The following is a 20587-nucleotide window of genomic DNA, read 5'->3' as shown; positions in this document are numbered from 1 at the left end:
TTAACAAAGCTAATATTGGCAGCACTTCTACACTGCTGCTGGCACTAATAATGAGAGTAATAATAATAATAATAATAATAATAATAATAATAATCTCTAGCGCCAAACGAGAGATTAAAGGAAGGATGACTTTTTAATGTAAATATGTCCTTGATTTAAAAGTATTCGCGTACAGTAATATGGCACTCCTTAATATTTACGTTGAAATTTTTCGGAAAAATTTCAGAGAAATGTGGTGAAGTTGATACGCTAGCAGCTGGAATTGGATATTGCGATGTAAAGACTGCTAATTGGCGATTTCATATGGGGCTCAGCCAGTGTATCAAGCTTTCCCCACAGTTTACATGTTTCCACAAAAACTGTTTACTCAAATGTGGGTACGCTGAGTTCGAATCTGTGAGATTTTACCGTCAAGATCTATTGGTGACATATACGTGCGAGGAAGCGTATATCTACGTCTTATATAGTACAGGTGAGAGAAAATTTAGCCTTTTGTGAGAAATTTTTATGCCAGCATTACCGAATTCTATATCGCTGTACTCACCTTTTCAAGGGATTCTGAATGCGATTGAAGAGAGTACATATTTCTATTAAAAATACTTGTTTGTCTATCTTGATTGATACTAGAGTTGAGTGTATTACGACACAAAATGACGTGCCCCTCTGCCTAGTATCATCTAGTACAAACCTTGTTTCGATGTCCTGTGAACCCTTCACTAAATAAAAAGGGGTGCTCATGCTACTGATTCACGCTCTTTGGCGAGTGGCGATAAATATGTATCCAAACAATATTATATCACATTCAGACTGTGATATCCAGCGTCTCAATATTCCTTGTAGCCGTATACCGCTCACTTTTCCCAATCAAAGCGATGACTACGTTGTGTGAATTTCGAAGTATCTGCCAAGACATGCCCCTTAGAGTCTTGGAAGTTGCTATGGTTTTGATTCAATGTTATTACACTGTCTTTACTTAGTAATTCTTTCTTCATAAAAACAAGTAACTTTGAGTAATGTTGAATAAATACTTCACTTTGGCTGTATGAGTCACACTAGCACACATATGTTAAGTTCAGACATGCAGTGGGAGAGGGAATAAACACTTTTATCGTAAATGTGGCACACCGTGGATCAAATTATTGCTTTTCCACATCTGCTCTGGATAATCATGTAGGGAACATTCACTTGCTACTGTAACGTAATCAAGAAAGAAAGAAAACTGTATGTAAACTCACTACCTTGCATAGTATTCAGAAAAGTCAGTGACGAAATTCAAATGATCGTTATACAGCACTGAATGTTGGTTGCGTTATGCAGCGGATTTTTGAATACTGTTAATTAGAACAGGCGCGCGGCTAGCCCGAGTTCTCTTAATCTCAGGGAAAAAATGTAAAATATTGCTTTAGTTTCACAGAGCAGACCTTGCCACAAAATGTGAAAATGATAAAGTCATATCACAGTTATTCGTTATACTTTTGTGCCCGCATAGAACATGTCGCACAGTACCTTCCAAATTAAACTGAGAAATGCACTGAATAATATAACATAGTCTGCCGGCACTGCTGGAAGCTGTAAGAAAATGTTAAATATTATTATGTTACCTCGCGTTACCGGCGAGGCGACTGCGATGCCCGCTTTTTAAATGTGCCGCGTCTGCGGCCGTTGCCCTCACAGATTGGTACAGCGGCTTCCGCTAAATTAAATGCTGAAAATGTCTAAATTATTTACGGGACGAATGGCTGGCAACTCTACAAATAATTTTAAAAACATATTTGCACAAACTCTATATATTCAAACAAAAATGCGTTCATTTTACACACCTTTTTACAACAACTCGCCTAGTGGTGGATCTCAAGCTTCATGAACAAAAGACTCACGGCCAGCATGTGCATTTGCTTAACACGCAAGTGTTACTCGTAACGAAACCCGAAGAGAACAGAGACATTATTACAACGCTTTTTACTATTTATACATGTACTGAATTGTCCTTTTTATCTGAGAGACAGATCATAATCACTAATTCATTTAACAAGAATACGATGTTCAAAGATAATAATATGTCATGGATTCAAAGTTAAAAAATGCATAAAACGTCAAATAATTATGAATGTTCTACATACACACATAATATATTCGTGAAATGTTTACACAGTCTTGCTTTATTGCTTCACTTGGTCATGTTTATTCGTGTTTAAATTATTTCTCTTTCGCCGTGTGCGTGGCACTACATCGATACATGTTAAATGGTCTTACACAGGCGGAAAAAATTCTATCACACGCTTTTTATGACGACTGGCCAGGAGACGCTACATCGCCCCCTGGCATCATACGGTGAACATCACTTGCGGCGACAAAGAAAAGTGCATCACTTTATATAATAATAGTCCCTCAGGCTATCAGTTACTCACAGTTTCTTCATTACACGGTAGTGTTTCGTAGTCTTTCACGTTTCTGAGGCTACGACACTTCCTCCACATTGCGAAAAGACCTCACCTAGTCCCAGGAACTAACTTGTTGAGGGCCCCCTATCCACGCACAGGGTGATCGGGAAACCTGGGAAGACCGCACCGGGGCCCAGGTCGTCTCGCGAGTTTTCCAGATTTGTGTCTGCATGAATGTTGAACACATATCCTGTTATACGACACAATGTTCACAATATAATTGTCCTACGTAGTTGGCATGGATAAAATGTTAGTATCCTACTACGATTGTGATATTTGGGGAAACTTAGATATTGGTTTATCACACTGTCCAAGCGCAGATCCTAATGTTGGCATATACAAGTCTGCCACACTGTCTATTAGTTTCTCATTACTCACAACAGTTAAAATTGTTCACACTCCAAAGTCTTACCGTGTGTTAACGCTGATTTCACTTCTATTGTGTGTGCAAAAATTTAAACACACAACGTCTAAAATGTTTAAGGTACACATCCTGCTCGTTACTCAGTGAGATTAAGGTTCACTCGAAAGTCAAAATATTTGTTTTGAGTCACAAGATCTAGTTCACTTGCACGAGAGAAATAATGTTCTGTTGCATAACAAATGTTCAGTTTATATATATTTCGTCACGGTAGGAAAGAATGTTTATGTGCCCGCCTGAGGCTAAGTACAAACATGTGATTCCACGCCTACGTGTTAGCACGATGATCGTCGTCACGTTGTTGAGGTTGGTTGTAGCCGTCGGTCGTTGCAGGCGTCGGGTGGTGAGTGCGTGGCGTGGCGGCGCGTCGGCTGGACCATGTAGAAGCAGGCGACGGAGGAGTTGACGTGGACGACACCGGCGCTGGCACAGCGGCTGCAGTGTTGACATAGCCGGCGCGTGCGCAGGCGCAGTAGGTACCGGATCAGCTGATTCGGCTCCGACCGGCAATTGTTTAGGTCGGCCATTTGCTGACCGTTTGGATCACGTCATGCGGCGGCTGCTGGTCCACCCCGCTCTCCGACGAAGCATGAAATATAGTAATGTCAAACACAGTGTACCGCTTTACGTTGCTACTTTTTAGCTGTGGGGAGAAATACACGTGGTTAAACACTGATTTATTGTCCAAGTATGCCCTCCGTCGACCAAACTGCACAGGGCTGTTCATGTTTACGGATTCATGGCCTATACCACTGCACGTACTGCGACACTTTTCTCAAAGTACATCATACGCGGAGTTGCACTACACATATTTCGATTGTATTCGCGGTTGAAGTACCTGTTGGCGTCTGTCAACACGCGAAGATCCATTGAACACACACATTTTCTCCTTGCGATCGACACACATATCTTCCCGCGTGGATACTTCGACTTTATATTCACATACATAATCAGGTTTCTTTATACTGTAGTATGGAAGTGCCACTAGGGCACAGTTCGTTCCCAAAATGATAACCTTTTTTCTTATTGCACAAGGTGTAGACGCAACAGCCTTGTCTGTCCCTGCTACACATATAATGCCTAATATTTGGAGTGGCCGTGCGGTTCTAGGCGCTACAGTCTGGAACCGTGTGGCCGCTACGGTCGCAGGTTCGAATCCTGCCTCGGGCATGGATGTGTGTGATGTCCTTAGGTTAGTTAGGTTAAGTAGTTCTAAGTTCTAGGGGACTGATGACCACAGCAGTTAAGTCCCATAGTGCTCAGAGCCATTTGAACCAAGCCTAATATTTACATCACTGGCGTTACAATACACAGTTCTTTTTTAACCCATAACAATATTGTTCCCACAGTTAAATGCTCATTATTGTGAGTCAATATAATTTGCAAAGTTCATTGAGAGTAACATTTACAGCCACTTGGGCGTGATCGTGCAATAACTTATTTAATATGACTTTTGACACATTTTCTTTATGTTGACTACAATGTAGTCGTTAGTGCAGATCTAATATTTGTTGCCCGCGTATGAACTGATCATTACTGTGCCAAAGACACCAGCTTCAACTGAAGCACAAGGTGCACACTATAGTGTATGCTGTCAAGTTTGGTACCATGCATAGCAAAATATGCTTAGTGCCCTTCTTTCAAATCGCCTCTGGTGGTGACAGTACATTTATTCAGAGTATGAAGGCATATCTTGGCATATCACATAAATAAAAACAAAACGTCTTAATACCTTTATAGTAAAATGAACACAATATTTTTCAAGTTTGTGAAACTACTATTATTGATTTCCTTCCTATTACTAAGGCAAGATAGTTTAAAAACCTTTAAGAAGTGAATATGTCTATAAGGCACTTAAATAGTCTTTCACTCAAGGCTTAACAGTTTACTTTCTCAATACAATTCTGGCTTGATGAGCCATAGGTTTTGAATATGTTAATACCTTCTTGTACAACACATTTCATAGGAAATTGGTTAACTATCCTCTACGACAGGGTGGATTCATATTACATTACACTTACAATACATAATCCTTAACATCTAAAGCACAAAACAGATCATCCTATAACTACTATTTACAAGGTTTATTGTATAAACAAGTTGACGTCTTTGCGGGGGTACAGTCCCTTAATTTTACCTGTTTGCGGGTGTGCCAACAAGTAGCTTCACCCCTGTGGAACTTGTATTACAACAAAAAATGGCCCCTGATATACCAGCTGCCATTTGCTGTTCTGTTTTAATGTAGCTGATGACTTAGAATGGGTCCGAGACGTATTTTTCCGTTTACTTTTTGCAACAGCTACTAAAGGGTTGCTATACGGGGAGAAGGATATGTATTTCCCATGCCAGCATCTTACGTATTTCCTGCACCACTGCTTCCTTCTTTGACCATGGTATGGAGTACGCAGCACAACAATAAGTTTTGTGGGGTTTCACTTCTATAGTGTATTGATAACCTCTTATTATTCCGGGGTGTTCAGAGAATCCATCAGTATATTCCAGCAATAACTTTGTCAACTGTTGTTGTTGTACAGGATCTAACTTTTCTTATTCCCGTACCTTACGAGCAAAAGCATCTACATTTACGTCAAAATCGCTATCTTTTTTGTTTGAGTAGTACAGATCGTTAGTTATGAAGTCACTACTTACGTGCAACATATATGGATTTTTATGTTTAATGTTGATACGGTTGCAGCACGGTTTTGATATTTCCTTGGTTCGTACCATAGGCAATTCAACCCTCTCCTCCTTATCAATAACACTCAGAATCCCAGCAGACAGGTCGATAATTGCGTCCCTTTCGCGTAAGAAATCGACTCCCAGTATGCACTCCACACGTAAACGTTTAACTACGAGAAACGTGCTCGTTATGGCAACGTTCTCAATGTTTATCTGTACCTGCACCTGGTGCGCAATTGATTGGGCTTTCGCACTGATTGCTCCGGATACACGACAATTGTTGACTGGGAAGGTAGGCACTCTTCGTCCCTTCGTCAGTACTTTATAAAAGTCAAAACTTATGACACTTACTGATGCCCCCGTATTAATGAAAATGCTTACGGCTACGTCGTAAACACATGTTGCTATCACAGCCTGCACCGTGTTATCTACACCTTCCACATACACGTGTGGTTCGTCTAACAGTTCTTGCTCTATCTTCATACCGTTATTGTATCGGATTATACAGGGTGATTCAAAAAGAATACCACAACTTTAAAAATGTGTATTTAATGAAAGAAACATAATATAACCTTCTGTTATACATCATTACAAAGAGTATTTAAAAAGGTTTTTTTTTCACTCAAAAACAAGTCCAGAGATGTTCAATATGGCCCCCTCCAGACACACGAGCAATATCAGCCCGATACTCCAACTCGTTCCACACTCTCTGTAGCATATCAGGCGTAAGAGTTTGGATAGCTGCTGTTATTTCTCGTTTCAAGTCATCAATGGTGGCTGGGAGAGGTGGCCGAAACACCATATCCTTAACATACCCCCATAAGAAAAAATCGCAGGGGGTAAGATCAAGGCTTCTTGGAGGCCAGTGATGAAGTGCTCTGTCACGGGCTGCCTGGCGGCCGACCCATCGCCTCGGGTAGTTGACGTTCAGGTTTCATAACTAACCTTTTTCGTAGGACTCTCCATACAGTTGATTGTGGAATTTGCAGCTCTCTGCTAGCCCTGCGAGTCGATTTTCCTGGGCTGCGAACAAATGCTTGCTGGATGCGTGCTACATTTTCATCACTCGTTCTCGGCCGTCCAGAACTTTTCCCTTTGCACAAACACCCATTCTCTGTAAACTGTTTATACCAACGTTTAATACACCACCTATCAGGAGGTTTAACACCATACTTCGTTCGAAATGCACGCTGAACAACTGTCGTCGATTCACTTCTGCCGTACTCAATAACACAAAAAGCTTTCTGTTGAGCGGTCGCCATCTTAGCATCAACTGACGCTGACGCCTAGTCAATAGTGCCTCAAGCGAACAAATGTACAACTAAATGAAACTTTATAGCTCCCTTAATTCGCCGACAGATAGTGCTTAGCTCTGCCTTTTGTCGTTGCAGAGTTTTAAATTCCTAAAGTTGTGGTATTCTTTTTGAATCACCCTGTATTTACTCCCAGAATTTAACCACGGCCAACGACGGAGATCACGTCGCGGCCGCAGTTAGTTTGTTGGATGGATGTTGTTGTTGTTGTGAAGTGCACGGATGTGCTTCCTCCGTGACCTCAACGATGTTTACATGTGACTTACTAGGCCTCCACGGTTGTGCTATTGGCACGTTTTACTGTGGTTGCCTATTTGTTTCGTAGCCCTGCTGGTTTGGACGCTCTGGGTCGCGACGTAGACTGGCATTCCAGTTCCTGTTATTTTCAGAATAGTTGTTCCACTGACCTCTGTCATTGAGCCACCTGTTTACGTTGGATGGTCCGGGCTCGAACCGGTCATCGTACCTCCGCTTTTTGCCATTCAGTGGTGAACAACCATTTGGGTTGCCCTTTTTGTTTGTATTATATTCTTGCGCTTGCCTCCGCCCCCGCCGTTACCTGGGCTTTCTGGTCTGTAGTGAATGTTTGAAATTGGCGATTTTTAATCAAGCTCTCTTCGACTAACATTTTTGTATTAGCCGTAGGCGCGCCTGGCGCGTAGGCTACATGCTTAAAAGGTTTCCTGCCGCTTCTGGCATTGTCGGAGTTAAATTCAGCATTATTGCTACGCCCAGCGTAAGCAACTGCGGTACCAAAAACATTAGTTGTGTGTGGCACATAATCACTCTCACTAGTCTTGTGCACACCTGACAAACTCTTTTCCAAGTCGCCTAACCTTTTTGTCACTGACATTTGCCAACTCGGTATGTCGTCCTTAAGCGCTTGCTTAAGAGACTGCACGTCACTTTGAATCTGTTTGGTAACACCAGTACCTACGCATTCTACTGTTACTTCATTTACATAGACCTTGACCTTAGACTCGATTTTAGACTCGATGTCTGTGTCTTTAGTTTCAAACAACGAAGTAATCTCTGTTTCTAGTTTTGTGGCTTGTTCGGTTAACTTTTGTTCTACAATTTGCTCAGTGTCTATTTCAAGTTTCTCCATACAGTTGGATAACATGCTAACTTCTGCTATTAGGGTGGTGTTCGCCAAATGCAAACTGACAACCTGTTCAGACAGGTCTTGTATAGATTTGGTAATCGACTCGTATGTTGACTTTAACATCGCCATCCCTTTTTGCATGGCTGCTAATGAATTCACAACATACTCATCTCTCTCAGCCTGTTGGCGATCGCGCTCGGCCAAATCTTCCGCAAATCGAGTTTGGAAATTTAGAATTCTCTCTAATAAGCTTTGAATAGAATTACTAGCCAAACCATTGCCACCATCTGGCATTGGATGCGATGGTTCTACATTTAAGGTGCTGGTAGACGGTGACACGGTCTCTTGTGTCGCCGCCCTCGTATCTTGTGTTAACCTTTCGTCATCAGTACTCTGGGGGTTAGTTGCAGCCCCTACCTCTACTTCCACAACGTGGTGGGGTTGCTGTTCTTCTGTGTTCGAGGTTTCTGTACGCTGACTTCTCAGCTGTACTGCCATAATTATGGTTTCAACCGTGAACAAAGATCCTATCAGTCACTTTCAACACACGAAATGATACAAAATATTTACCAAATTCTATGCACAACACAATAAACACTTACAAAAAAGAAGTAAACACTAATAGACTACTTTCTATTCTACAACAATTATATATACAAACACTCACAAGATATGACCTGAAAGTGGTCAAGTATCACGCACTCTGCACGCAAACTGACTACACTGTAGTCTTACCTTTTTGCACTATAATTCTGGGCGCAGCTTTCCCAGGATTTTACTGTGGCAGGTCGTACTGTGCTCTGACTTATAGTCAGGCTGAAACCTCTCCGTGGTTGAAGATTACATGTAAATGTACCACGTATATCAGTACACAATAATGGTTACACAATTACACAAATACATAAAAGTTAATTTCACAAATACATATGTTCATTTATAAATTATCCTCTGTAAAAGAAGTATATCGGATTAGTTATTGTGCACATATATATAGTGGCCACTGCAACTGTTAGCGCCCCACGTTGGGCGCCAGTTATTCCGTCTCCCTTATTCCACCTCTCACTTTTTTACTACTGGAGTTCATTTTATTCGGCTTGTGGTTTTATTTATTTAGATATGAATATATATGTGTAGCAGCAGGTAAGTTTGTGCATGGTAACTAGTAACTTTGTTTTACGATATTTAAGTTTGGATTTGCAATGTTAAGACTGATATAAAATTGAAACTGAGAGCTGATGGCAGTACACAAAATTATTTGTAGCAAGTTGCTATGGATTCGATTCAATGTTATTACACTGTCTTTACTTCGTAGTTCTTTCTTCATAAAAGCAAGTAACTTTGAGTAATGTTGAATAAATATTTCACTTCGGCTGTATGAGTCACACTAGCACACACATGTCAAGTTCAGACATGGAGTGGGAGAGGGAATAAACACTTTTATTGTAAATGTGGATCAAATTATTGCTTTTCCGCATCTGCTCTGGATACTCATGTAGGGAACATTCACTTGCTACTGTAACGTAATCAAGAAAGAAAGAAAACTATATGTAAGACAGACGAATCAGTTACAGTTCTATCCAATAGCTGGAAGTAGTTGTTTACTCTGTAGTTGGCTGTAGGTGGCCAGAGTGTACGGATACACTTAGTTGGCCACGGAATAATTTATTGTTTGATAGCGGTAAAAGTTTACTAAAAATACTAGGCTGGTGATTAGTGTGGTTATGTATGTCAGCCAGAACTAGTTAAAGATTTAATTTGAGAATGATTTCAGAATTTTAAATTTAAAAGTTATGTTGTGCTGTACACGGTGTGCATTGTTGACTGTGCGGTGATCGAAAGCCACTGGAATTCATAAATGACATTCATTGGAAAAGAACAACTGTATGCTCTTTACTGCAAAGTAATTAAGGATTCCCTCTGATTATCAGAATAAACACGCCGCTTCCATATAAGACTTTGACTGAGCAATTCCACAGCAGCGTCTAGAAGCACCTCTAGAAGCACCTCTACAGAAAGCAACGCGAGTGGTTTACAGAGAACAACGACAAGATGTGACGTACATGCAGATTTCCAATGACAACCCTCATGCGCTTTTTACATTGTTACCACCAGAGACCATGGCATGTGTAGTTAACGCCATTACAGTGTTGTAATGGCATCGCCTGTGGAGAAGAATTCAGAGAACTGTAACACAGAATAATAGGACTGAAGAGTGACTCTGCGACAATAGTAACCTGTGGAACAGTGTCGTGGGATGTACAGTGACAATTAGTATTACTCCTAAAAAGCACAGTGTAAGACATGTAACACTGTTTAATAGTGACATGTAGAGTCTCGTGGTCGTGCGGTAGCGTTCTCGCTTCCCACGCCCGGGTTCCCGGGTTCGATTCCCGGCTGGGTCAGGGATTTTCTCAGCCTCGTGATGGCTGGGTGTTGTGTGCTGTCCTTAGGTTAGTTAGGTTTACGTAGTTCTAAGTTCTAGGGGACTGATGACCATAGATGTTAAGTCCCATAGTGCTCAGAGCCATTTTTGATATGTAGAGAAAATACCGTTATAGCGACATTTCGAAATTTTTTTTGATGCTACGGCCAGCGGTCTTGCCGCAGTGATAACACCGCTTCCCGTCAGATCACCGAAATTCTGTGGCGCTTGGCTAGCACTTGTATGGATGACTGACCGGGTCTGCCGAGTGCTGAAGGCAAGCGGGGTGCATTCAGCACTTGTGAGGGCAACTGAGGAGCTATTTGCTTCAAAATTAGTTGTTGTTCTCACGAAAACTGACAGCAGTCGGGAGAGCAGCGTGCTAACTGCGTGCCCCTCCATATCTGCATCCAGTGACGCCTAATATCTGAGGATGACATGGCGGCCGGTCGGTGCCTTTGGACCTTGAAGGCCTGTTCGAAAGGAGTTTAATTTTTACTGTATTACGTGCCGTTCTGTGACAGTGAGTAACGGTACATGCTGTAGTAAATGTTTATATGGTGTGTGGAACGCGAAGGACGGGGGATGCCAAGCAGGAGACTGGCTTCAAGAGCAGAAGACACTAGTACACCAGCTTATTGCTACGAAACCGATGCGAGAAGGGACGAGATGGCTAGTGGTAGCTAGACACGGCCATGGTAACAATTTTGGTGCCATGGCTTGGAGCAAGCCGGGAAGATGACCGGATCCACAGCAGGAAGGAAACACAGAAAGGGTCTAGCTGGCCAGCCAGCTCCTGCAGTCCTTACGAATGGTCTTGCATCTTAAAATACGGTATGTTGTCAGATCTGACCGCTTTAAAAGGCCCAGCTGACTAGTGTGGTCTGAACTGTGGTGGCAGCACAGCACAGAACACTACGTACTCTTAGACTGAATTTAGTGCCGCAACTTTTTTTATTTACTTGTATCAGTATCATTCGCAATCTCACTGAGATTGATAAGCAGATAATGAGGTTTCTCAGGGAAAGTAGGGCAAAATTAAATAAATCTCTGAAAAACCAGGAATAATTTACAAATTCACATAATGAGGTTGAAGAAAATTTCATGGTCAAATTAATAAAAAGTGAAAATATAAATCAGAAACTTGATGAGCAAGTAACAGAGGTTAAACCTTATTATGAGAATTAGTCAAAAATCAATATTTACTTAGGAACTTCTGTTTGCTTTGAAGATACAGTGGCAAACAATTTCTATTAATATTAAAGAAATAATTCAAGTAAATGAGCTGCAAGTAATGGTTTTCGAAGTCAGTGATGTGAATCTAACTGAAGCTATTCAGTCAATTAAAAAGTAAATGAAAATTGAGAATTGTTACATTTCACATAAGCAGCAGTGCTTCAAAGAAAAAAGCGTATGAAGAGCTCCAGTTGATCTAAAAGTTAACAGAGTGTAAGTAGGCTGTTTATGTTTTCTCTATGTAAGTAGGCTGTTTATGTTTTCTTATTGGCAACGTTACGTAACGCTCAATATGAAAATCACTGGCTGTGCTGTGTGCAGTCTGTGGCTGCTTTGCATTGTTGTAATACTCGCCATTGTAGTGTTAGGCAGCTGGATGTGAACAGCGCGTAGCGTTGCGCAGTTGGAGGTGAGCCGCCAGCAGTGGTGGATGTGGGGAGAGAGATGGCGGAGGTTTGCAATTTGTCATGAACTGATATATATATTATGACTTGTGATGATATTAAGGTAAATACATTGTTTGTTCTCTATTAATATCTTTCATTTGCTAACTATCCCTATCAGTAGTTAGTGCCTTTAGTAGTTTGAATCTTTTATTTAGCTGGCAGTAGTGGCGCTTGCTGTATTGCAGTAGCTTGAGCAGCGAAGATTTTTGTGAGGTAAGTGATTTGTGAAAGGTATAGTTTAATGTTAGTCAGGGCCATTCTTTTGTAGGGAATTTTGAAAGTCAGATTGCGTTGCGCTAACAAAGTATTGTGTGTCAGGTTAAGCACAGTCCTATATAAATTGTTCAAAGGGGACGTTTCATATGTCGACCCTTAGCCGAGGATACCTCACTGGAATCTTCTGATTTTTTCTTGTAGTTTGTGTATTTAGTGTAGCTTTTGTTTATTGCTAGCGCGTAACTGTAGAGAGAATCTCCTTTGTAGTTGCAGTCTTTCATTGTTGTACTGTAAAACAGTTGTGGCATGCATGTAGATTTGCACCAAGTATTTCGCAGCTGCAATTAACTAGATATTATTTTCAGTGCTATATTAATGTGTTCTCTTATTTTTGCTATTCAAATTGTGATTTTCTGTGTTATCGTGTGAAATATTGTGACAATAATGGCGTGTGAAAAACGTAACACTAGGCTCCAAACTAAATTGAGAAATAATAGTGACGACGAGCGTAGCTTATCGGCGCCGCCGAGTAATGAATTAACTAATGTTGGTAACTGTGCACAGGGAAATGGAGCGGGCGTCAAATAATGGTGTAGACAGTGAAACAGGTAGTGAACAGGGAAGCATTATCGATCGATCGGTCGGCAACAGCTCGCCTCAGGAATCCGAAATGACAAGACACAATTTTGCAAATACTGTAGATTCAGGTTTTGCGTCCTCACCGTTTTCTCAAATAAGTCAAGACACATTTTCAGCTTGTCAAAATGTGAATGTTGCCGGTGCAAATGCACTGCCGAAAAGAGTAGAGGAACAGATTCCAGACACTAATGCATTGTTATTACAACTAATGCAACAAATGGAACAAAATCAGAGACAAACACAGCAACAGTTAGACACAGTGGAACAAAATCAGAGACAAACACAGCAAAAGCTGCAACAGTTAGACACAATGGAACAAAATCTTCGGAAGTTAGACACCACACTTGAACAAACACGTGAAGATTTAACTACTGAGTTACATAACATTGAATCGAAATGTCAAAAAGTGTGTAATGACGTAAAAACACAAATTTGTGAGCATTTTCAGCCTATTTTTTCGCGGCATGAAAATGCATTACAGAATCACGAAGCAGCCATAAAAGAACTGCAAAGTATTGTTCATGAAAATCATGAGACCTTGTGGGCTAAAATTGACTCAGTTGCATCTACCGATTCGGTTACGCAACTTGCAAGAACTCAGGAAAACTTAAAGGACACAGTAGATACCCTGAAAATTGGTTCAGAAAGACACATGGAGGAAATAAGTACACTATCGGAGAAAGTAGCCGAACTTTCGGATCAGGTCACTAACTTATCTACAAAGGTAGATGATCTGAATGACACAAGACCCGTAGCCTTCACTGACACAGAAGAGTATGAACAAATAAGAAAATTCAAACAAAATCAAAATCAAATCAATACACAGTACAAAAGAGAAATCCGGGAAGTACAAGATCAGTTGGCACAAGTAGTACAAGAATTACGTATTTCAGAGGACACTCGCGCTCCAACACGGGAAGAGGGACTTAGAAATACGGAAAAGCCGCAAAATAATAACACAGGGCATTTCGGAAGTTATGAAAGAAATTGGCAATGTGCACCGAATTTTGAGATGGAACGGCCGACACGACCTAACAATGACCGATATGCGACTCGCCGACATGATGATTTTGACTATAAGCTGTTCATTACTACACGTAAATTCAAAACATTTAAGAATTCTGGCAACGACATTCATCCACAAGCATGGCTCCATCAATTCTCTCATTGTTTTCCTCCCAACTGGTCGTTGGAACACAGATTAGAATTTATGTGTGGCTACTTGGAGAATGAACCAGCTGTAAGAATGCGATCGGTAATTCACGATTGCCACAGTGAAGGAGAGTTTTACCATGCCTTCCTCTCAGCATATTGGTCTCAAGCCACACAAGACCGTGTAAAACATAGCATCATAATGATGAAACGTTTCGAACAATCTGAATTTTCCAGTCTTATGAAATATTTTGAAGACATGTTGCATAAGAATCAGTATCTTTCAAACCCATACAGCCCCTCAGAACTCATCCGCATTTGCTTAATCAAACTGCCTGAACATTTACGACATATTATTTTGGCAGGACGTTGCAAAGACGACATTGAAGCATTTCAGGGACTCTTACAAGAATTAGAAATTGACACTGACAATCGCGGAACTCGAAACCAGGAACACAGCAATTACAGGTCACATCCGTCGCAATTCCGCGATGAAAGAAGTAATAACTTTACACGACAAGGCTATTCTCACAACACAAATCGTGACCAAAACAGACACCACCCGTATGACAACCGTTGGCAGAGTAGTAATAACTACAGGGAAAGATCACCTCTCCGTGGTAATGACTATCACAGAGATAATAAGATAAACAGACAATACGGGAACCAAAATAAATACTATCAAGGGAGGCAGAATAACTTTAGACGCAACGGACCAGCGCGCAGTTACGATTGAGGGAGAAATTCTCCACCATGTGACCGACAAGAAAGAAACTATGGAATCTACCGACATGACGACAGACGATATGATCGTAACGACAGACCTGAATTGCATCAGAACTGGCGGGATTCAAACAGAGCAGGGCCCTCTCGTCAAGGCGAATTTGTAGAAGTTAGGTCTCCAAACCCCAATAACGACGCGCGCCAACAAAGAGACAATAGGCAATGACTCACACCGCTGGCAGCCACAAAACATACTTATGAAACTGACAACGCAGCTGCCGTAGCTAGTAATTACGTAAAAATGGAAGACATTAGGGACATCTTACTCCAGGAACACGACATAAAACATAACAACATTGCATATCCTGTGATTCACACTACAGTAAATGACGTAAAATTTACGGCAGTACTTGACTCTGGCAGTCCCATTTCAGTAATCAGTGAAACAGCCTTTAGCAAATGCAACAAATCGAACGATTGCCTCACACTTCCGTTACGTAAGATTAAATTACAAGGTGCAATCTTTGGAAAAAGTGTAGATGTACGCCAACAAACCAACTTAGAATTCTTTTGTCAAAGCCACAGCTTCTCTACGAACTTTCTTATTGTTCCATTATTGTCGACGGAAATTATATTGGGAGTAGACTTTTTGAATGAATTCAAAGCAATCTTAAACTTTCACGATGCTGAAATAACTTTAGAAAAAGAAGGTAAGTCAATAGCTTTGAAATTTGAAGATTGGCTCTCAAACCATGATGAGGAAATTAATCGGCTTTACGTTCTGTTAGACAACAGTTCGGAATTTTCTACGGAACTAGACACTAACAATCACTCTGCAAGTACTGACAGGGATGACATCGACGGCATATTTGAAATTAATGAGTTAATTCAGAATAAAATTCAAACAATTGAGAATTGTAATGACACTGATAGGCAGGACCTTTTTGAGATTTTACAAGCACATTCCACAGTTTTTACTCATAAAACAGGAACAATCAAGGGATTTCAATACCAATTTCGTGTTCGTGAGCATACTAAATTTTGTCTTAGACCATATGTAATTCCAGCACATTATAGGGACCGTGTTAGAACAGAAATACAATCTATGCTTGACGAGGGCATTATTGAGCCTGCAGTAAGCTCATACAACAATCCGTTACATGTTGTTGAGAAGAAAAATGGATCGATCAGGCTTGTTTTAGATTCGAGACAAATCAATACTATCATCATTCCTGAAACAGACAGGCCTCAGACGATGGAAGAACTTCTTCAAAATTTTAATGGTGTAAAAGTGTTGTCTTCCATTGATCTCAGATCCAGCTTTTATCAGATCGAACTTCATCCAGAATGTAGAAAATACACAGCTTTCCTTTGTTTCGGCGTTTGTTATCAGTTTCGGAAACTTCCTTTTGGTTTGAACATTTCTTCAGCAGCATTCATTCGCGGGCTAAATTCGATATTACCTGAGTTCTTAAAACGTCACATCACCTTATATGTGGACGATATTCTAATAGCAGAAGCTTCATGGGAACTACATAATCGCATCCTCAACAGTTTGTTACGTATTTTTGCAGAATCTGGAATTACAGTTAACTTGGAAAAGTCTGAATTCGGTAGGACAAAGGTGAAGTTTTTGGGACATATTATTTCTTCTGAAGGCATTCAGCTGGATCCTGAAAAGTTAGAAGCAATCAGAGCCATTCCAGTTCCATCCACAAAAAGACAAGTCCGCAGTTTTCTAGGTCTCGTAAATTTTTACCGTCGTTTTCTGAATATGCAAATTCTTGTTACACCAAAACTTTGTTCTCTCACTGGAAAAAATACTATTTGGAACTGGGACGAACAAGCACAGTTGGAATTCAATTCTTTGAAAGAAGCGTTACTTCACGCGCCAATCTTAGCTCATCCAGATCTGTCACAAGATTTCTGCCTTAGCACGGATTCTTCTAAAGTCGGTCTTGGTGCCCATTTATTTCAAGAAGCCACAGAAAATGACACTACCATTCAGAAAACCATTGCTTTTGCTAGCCGAGTGCTAACAAAATCTGAAAAAAATTATTCCATTACTGAATTAGAAGCTTTAGCTATCGTTTGGGCATTTAACAAATTCCGTTTCTTTCTTTCTGGTAAGCACGTAAAAGTATACAGTGATCATCGTGCATTACAATTTCTTATGTCTTCAAAATTAAATCATGATAGGTTAAAACGTTGGGCATTGTTTCTGCAAGAATTCCGCTTCACAATAATCTACATTCCCGGTAAGGAGAACATTGTTGCGGACGCACTGTCACGCGCACCGGCTGGGCTTGAGAAAAGTAACACAGAAGGCAACCTCGAGAAAAATTTCAGTATTCTTTACATTCAGAAAGTCGCCTTTGAAAACTTCATCACCACATCTTTAAAGGACATTGCTCATGAACAAGATAAAGATCCGATTTGGAAAGACATCAAGAGCAAATGGCATGAAAAGACACACACACACAGATTCGGCATTATTACCTGGTTAGAAACAACATACTCTTCAAACGCTGCACTGTTGATGACAAGCTATGGGTACTTTGCATTCCTGACGATTTTGTTAATAAGCTCATTTGGTACATTCATTTCAGCTACGCACATTTTGGCCCACGAAAATGTTATCATATTCTTCGAACGACTTGTTATTTTAACAATATGGAAAAGCGAATTCGAAGAGTCTTGTCTATTTGTAAACTTTGTCAAAAGGCGAAACCATCCACTGTCTCACATCGTGCTCCGTTGTTTCCTATTATTCCTTCTAAATTAAAAGAATTTGCGGCTGTTGATCTCTTGGGACCGCTTGTCAGAACATCTAATGGATTTTCGTACGTTCTAGTCGCTGTTGAACTTACTTCAAAATTTGTTTCTTTCACACCGTTACGTAAAGCCACTGGACGGTCTGTATCCAACGCCTTTGTTAAAAATTTCTTACGTGAAGTTGGACACGTTAGTAAAGTCATTTCAGATAACGGACCGCAATTCAGATCTGCTGTTTGGTCACGCATGCTTCGCAACCATAAAATCAAACCTGTTTTTATTTCATTGTACTCACCACATTGTAACCCCTCCGAACGGATTATGAAAGAAATCAATAAGCTTTGCAGACTTTATTGTCACAGAAAGCATCAGCATTGGGACAGATATTTACACTTATTTCAAAACGTGCTGAATGAAATGCCTCACGACTCCACTGCTTTACCACCTACTCTTGTACTGAAGAATGAAGAACCACCGAACAGAATCAGAGAGCTTGTACCTTTCCCGAATACACGTAAACTTCGACACAAAGACATAATTGATTTGGCTCTTAAAAATATAAAATCTGCAGCAGACAAAAGGAGAAAACTACACGGTAAAGCAAATGCAAAGAAGTTGTATATTGGTCAGAAAGTTCTCATTAAAGCTCATTCATTGTCACATAAGAAGAAACACTTGAGTCACAAATTCTTTCTAGTTTACAATGGACCTTACAGAATCCGACGTATACCACATGATAATTGCGTTGAAGTTGAAACTCTGCGTACTAGGAAGAGTAAAGGTTTACACCACATTTCACATGTAAAACCGTTTATTGAAAGATAATCTGCTTTTTAACTTAGTCTTTGTCATAAAATTTTTCGCTTCACATTACTAATATGCTTTGTCAGACTTAGAATCTGTTAACATTCAACAATGTTTGAAGTTAAATATCCAATCCAGAACCAAGAGAACTTATTTAAACAGAAATGACGAATGCATTGTTATAGTGAACAGACGTCACAGTGTTATTGTGTGTGTACATTCTTGCTTGTTAGTTGTACGATTACGTAACGACTATAAGGCTCACATACTTAGAACATTTACCAGTACTGCTAATGAGATTTTAATGCAACATTTTGGTTACCTGAAAATACATTCTGTATTTAAAGTGCTTTCTGAGAGATACCAGATGACACAGAGGTTAGTTTATGTGACAGCTTCACGATTTTTATCACGACGCTACTAATGAGTGACAATTTACAATGTTACTTTTGCGGTGTATCTGTTTTATATCTGCACAGTTTTCTGAATTCTTCTGGAAAGAAAAACATGTTTTAGTAGTAACTTTTGTGGTATAGCAACAATGAGACAGCTTTTTCGTGGCACAACAATACGTTACTGTACAGTACTTTCTTCATCACGCCAATAAGCATAATAACTACGATATCTATACGCAAAGCATTTCACTTTTGTTTATCATGAGGTAAGTACATTGGCTTCTGCAGAACTTAGCTTTCGGAGGAAAATAACTACGACACTTCCACAGAGATTATCTTACAACAATATGCACATTTAGCGCTACAGGACACGCATTTCAGTGATTAATTTTGTACTTAAAACATTTATTTTTAAAGATTTTTGAATTACAAAGAAAGTTTTCAGTGATACATTTCATTTCATTGCTGTAATCTGTAACACCTGAGGGTATAATAACATTAATCCTCAGGGGGGTACACGCTTACTTTGTGTACCATGTGTTTGGCAAGCACAAGGAGCCCTAGCTAATATGGTATTTGTTTATACAACTATACAACTTTACACATCGGTACCATATTTCTCTAACACACAAATTACACAGCTATCTGATCATTTAACTGAGAGATAAACATGTTTTTTACTACATCAGTGACAGATGTTTACGCAATTACACCGTTGGATAACTTCACACTTATGAAACTGTATTTTGTCTGTACTTTGTAAACTGTTCATATTTTTTTGGAATCATTGTGATACTATGAGAGCTTTGAATGATGTATTTGGTATGAGATCATGATTTTTAAAGTACGTTTGAGGCAGCTGACACTTTTGACATGAGCAGAGAATTTTTTTAGGCTTAGAAATTATTGGAGGAAGTTACGACGATTTTGAGATTTGACTGAGGTGTTATGATGTTATTATTACGACGACGATGTGTATTATGTTGTTGAGGAATGTTTATTATGCTACGTATTTCTCATGATGAAATATTGAAGAAGTGTCGACGAATATGTATATGTATAATGAGGTAAGGAATAATGAGTAGTGTTTAGGGACTCTGATTTATGAAAAGGATGTTGGAAACCAAGAAACGTACTTTAAGAGTTATGAAATGTGTGTGTATATTCGTGAATGTATTACAATGCAGATGAAAATTTTTTGGACACTGTTATATCAATAGCATTTTGTTTCTACAGATTTGCAACGCTAATTCTTGACCTGTGAAATATTTTTATGTGAGACTGTCACCGTAGCGGAAGCTGGTGTCGTAAATATTTCCGTAAGAAAGTTAAGTGACCACCTGCACATAATGCGTCGCGGGCACCCACCTGGGCGACAGCCGCCCGAAAAAAAAAAAGCCATTAGCCTTTCCGGAAGCACAGGTAGAAAAAAAAAGGGAAGGCCATTATCCTCGGTATTGACATTTCCTTGTTGAAAGTATAATGTGGAGCTCGTAATTTATGATATTTACTGAAATGCCTAATGAAATGACGAGAAATATTTTTACATCTGCACACCTGATTATGACAAGCGTCTTTCTAAGAGAGTTGAGAGAATTTCTACTAACTTACGAAATGCCACATAGCTATTGAATGATGTTTTTATGCTTTGGTTTGCGTAATTGCTTATTTCATTTGACATCTGTTTTCCAGCTGTGTTGCAGCATTGGTTTCATAAAATAAAATTAAATGCATTTGCTAATGTGAACACTTTCTGTCAACAGATTTATTAAATAATTATTTTCTGATCCACATTCTTCGAAAAAGGAGCTCTTGGAATG

The sequence above is a fragment of the Schistocerca piceifrons genome, chromosome 2, assembly GCF_021461385.2.
Source record: "Schistocerca piceifrons isolate TAMUIC-IGC-003096 chromosome 2, iqSchPice1.1, whole genome shotgun sequence".
Classification (NCBI taxonomy): domain Eukaryota; kingdom Metazoa; phylum Arthropoda; class Insecta; order Orthoptera; family Acrididae; genus Schistocerca; species Schistocerca piceifrons.
The sequence above is the reverse complement of the archived record's forward strand: the minus strand, read 5'-3'. Positions refer to the sequence as shown.